We start from the raw sequence: 3968 nt of genomic DNA on the forward strand, positions 1-3968 counted from the left end.
GGCAGGGTTGGGCAGAGAAGTGAGTGAAGTGGAGCTTCTCCATGGAGGGGCAAAGTGGAAGACAGAGCAGCACAAGGACCTTCTAAAGGATGGAAGGGGCTCAAATCTGGGAAAAGGGACTGTGCCTGTTGGTGGGTTGGAGGCAGCTCCAGGAAAGAGATGAGTCAGAACCAGGCCAGGAACAATGGGCCTCTCAGGGGAAGGGCAGGTTTAAGCTTTAAGGTCAGAAACTTTTAACCTCATGTGGAGGCACTGAGGAAGAATGGGTAGTGGCCTGGGTTCAAATCCTTGCCCCTTTGGAACAAGTTATGGCACATTGTGCTGGGTGTAAAGAGCTCCTGGTCCCCAAGCTAAGAGGGTGATGGGAGGTCCTGATGTTGGATACCTCAGATCACCTCAGGCTTCCCATCTCTCCCCCTTATAACATTCCCCAGGGCATGGGTGGGAGGTGGAGATATTCTGAATAAAGGACAGCCAAAGAGTCAGCAAAGTTGATTCTTCTCATCTAATTGGACTCTTCTAGGTTTATTACATTTTGAATTACAAAATGGATAAAACCCATCTAATATAATTTCAGGTTCTGAGTGGGTTATTTAATTTAATAATTAAAACCTACTTGACCAAATCATTTCATAAAATATTCTAATTAGTTGATCCTCAGAATATTTTATCTTGCCAAATGTTTAATATGTTTTCTTTTCTACTAGAGGCCCAGTGCATGAAAATTTATGAGTCTGGGAGCCCTCAGGGGTGGGAGGTGACCTGGTGATCAGGGGAAGGTGACACTCCCATCACACCTTTGCTGCTGCCACTGCTGCCTCAGCTGGCCCTGGTTACCTGTGCCTCAAGCAGCCCTTGACAGCTGGGTAGCCTCCATCTGAGGCTTGCCTGCGCCTTGGGCTGGCCCTGGATAGCTCGGGGGGCTAGGGAGACTAGGAGATTCTGGAGGCAGGTGCAGAGCAGGCCTGGCCTTGCCACATGCCTGCTGCCCTGGCAGGGCTGAGAGGACTGGGCACTGCCATCTTGTGACTGTGGATCATCTTTGAGGGTGGGACAGTCACTTAGCATATTTCCCCTTATTGGCTGTGGGTGCTGCCATTTTTGTGGCAGCAAGAGGGTCAATTAGCATATTCCCTCTTTATTAGCTAGGATTAATATGAGTATACCTTTAAACATAGGGTGAAAACTTACAGATGTCAACTTAGAAAGGTTGTGAGGGGATACAGTCTTGCCAAAATTCTGTGAGGAAGCAACCAAAAAGTTGTGAACCTCTCCTTAGGTAATGGGAGCCATGAATGGTGCCTGAGTGGGAGTGTGCTGTGTTTGGAGACAGACTAGAGTTGTTCTCCTAGTGCTAACTGTGTGTGTTAGTGGTAGCTGATAAAATGACTAGTTTTTGCAGGAGGAATGGACAATGTGTGTCTTCCCCTCTTCCCTGCCCCCTTATCCTTTAACCAGGCTCTCCCAAGTGCTGGAGGATAAGTCCAGCAGGTCACAATAAATGCGAGAAGTCCCCAAAGGTTGAATGGACTCCTTCAGCAGGGCTGAAAATCTACCTGCTGCTGGAACAGCTGACGGCAATTAACCTAATATGATGCTTCTTTATTGTTTACCAGGCCTTACCTTTGATATGTATATCTTCTTTGCTAAAGGGAAAAATGTGGGAATAAAAAGCCGTGGGTCCAAACATTTGGAGAGCCCATTTCACTAGAAAGTGGAGCTTCCCCTGGCTCTTCCATGCCTCCTAAATTTATATTTCTTATCTAGTCTATTTATTCATTTATGTTGCAGCCCCTTCTCCAGATTCCTGAACCCTTACTATGGAAAGACCCTAGCACCCAGGCTTCTGCTTTTATTCCTGCCAGGCTTTTCCCCTCCCCTTAGTTCCCCCGTTGGCCCTGATCAGATTCTCCCAACGCTGAGGAGCAGAAGGCCTGGAAAGGAGCAGACCAAAGGCCTGAGCCCTCAGGGAACATCTGCTCCCCTCGAGGGAATACCCTGTCCTTGGCAGCAGAAAGAGAAATGTAAGAGGCCACAGCTAAGCTGGGCTGGGTGGGACAGCAGGGCACTCCTCTGCAAACTGCAGCCCAGCTTAGTCAATAGTGCACAGTGAGGTCTGAAGGACTCAACAAGCAGTTCCTGTCTGCCCCTGCCTAACTGGTAACATCTGAGAGACTGGCAAGAGCAGGCCCGTGCAGAGCACTCAGCACCAGGAAATGTTCAGATGAAGGAGGGGCTCCAAACACTATACCCCTGAATTATGCCTGTCTACCCATCAGGCAGTACTATACCCCTCTGGCCATCTCTTCACCCAACCTGCTATGCCTCATGGCCTCCTCCCACCACCAAGTCTATTCTGCCCTAAGGATGCTCCCTGTCAGCCCCTGGCCAATCTGTCCTTCTGTTTGTCTTCCTGCCAGGCTCCTCCAGGGGCAGATGTAATTTCTCTTTTTCCTCTTCTCCTTCTCATGCAGTACTCTACAGCCTTGCCACTCAAACTCTGGCCCTCAAATCAACAGCATGAGTTTAGAATGCAGATTCTCAGGCCCCACTCGAGACCACCTGGAACTGAGTCTGCATTTTAACAAGACCCTCAGGGGACTTGTATATACTTTTCTAATTACAGAGTAATCTGAGTTCATAGAAGTGAAAATATAGATAAGCAAGAAGGAAAGAAACATCACATGTAGTCTCCTGTTGATTGTTAACTCTGTTTTTAATTTGCTGTTCTTTTTTCCAACACATACACACACACACACACACACACACACACACACACACACACAGATTTTCTTACAGAAATGTCAGCAAGCTGCAGAGATTTTGTAACCTACATTCTTCATGCTCATAACTATATCATGGGCATCTTGCTGTGTCAATGAGTATGGGTCTATATCCATTAGCCCTTCATTAATTTATACACCCACTCAACAAATATTGAGTGTCAGGCACTATGCTAGGATTTATGATTTTACTAGGGAACAAACAGATCAATTCCTACACTTGTGGAGTTTACAGTCTATTTGGGGAAAAAGATAAACACTGGTAGTGGCACTGTCACAAATACAACAGGTTTCTTGAAGATCTATTTATTGGAGGATTTTACCTGGTCCAGGAGAGATGCCTGGGAAGTAATAATTGGTGGGGATTTGAAGAGTGATTGATAGTAAACCAACCAACGAGGGTGATAGATCCTCCCTTCCTTCAGTTGATGGACAGATGTAAACCCCACCTGCGGCCAGACATTCCTGAGTTCTGAACCATCAATCAGCACCTGCCAAATACCCTAAGCACCCCCCCCCCATTCCTAAGTCCCTAGGTCCCTAATCACCAATCAGCGTGTGCTGAGTGCCCTAAGCCCCGCCCCCTATCCTTAAAGGTGCTTGTACACCCATGCTCGCTCTCTTCTGCCCCTCTCCATGGAAGCAGCCGGCCAGGGATACCCTTCCCTCCAATAAAGCCTGTGTGTGTCCTGCCATCCCGATCTCCGGTCTACCTTCTCTATTTAATCTATCAGAGGGGAGGGAAGAGTGTCCTGGCAGTGGGAATAGTGTGTGCAAAGGCTCTAAAAGGGAAGGGATGGAGGGGATGTGACTACTATGGCCTATGGGCAGAGCGCAGGGAGAAATGATGCAATGGACCAGCTGCCTGGCATAGATGCAGCGTAAGTCACTAAACCAGTTCCCAGTGAATGGGCACTTAGCTTGTCTCTAATGTTTTAGTGTCAAAACAACACTGGAATGACAACTTTATAGACATAGGTATGTGCTTTCCTCTTTGTGGTTCTTGGGAGTTATTGAGCCAAAATTCCCAACTGGATTTATTTTCCTGGAAACCTTTCCTTGAACCAGTCACCCTGACTCTGTGGCTGTCCCTGTTCTAGTCACACCAGTTGGCCACAGACAGCCCCGGATGGGGACTAAAATCCTGCTGAGGACAGGCAGAAGGAACAAAACAGCTGAGGTTTC

Source organism: Pipistrellus hanaki (genome assembly GCF_964339955.1).
Source record: "Pipistrellus hanaki genome assembly, chromosome: 2".
Lineage (NCBI taxonomy): Eukaryota > Metazoa > Chordata > Mammalia > Chiroptera > Vespertilionidae > Pipistrellus > Pipistrellus hanaki.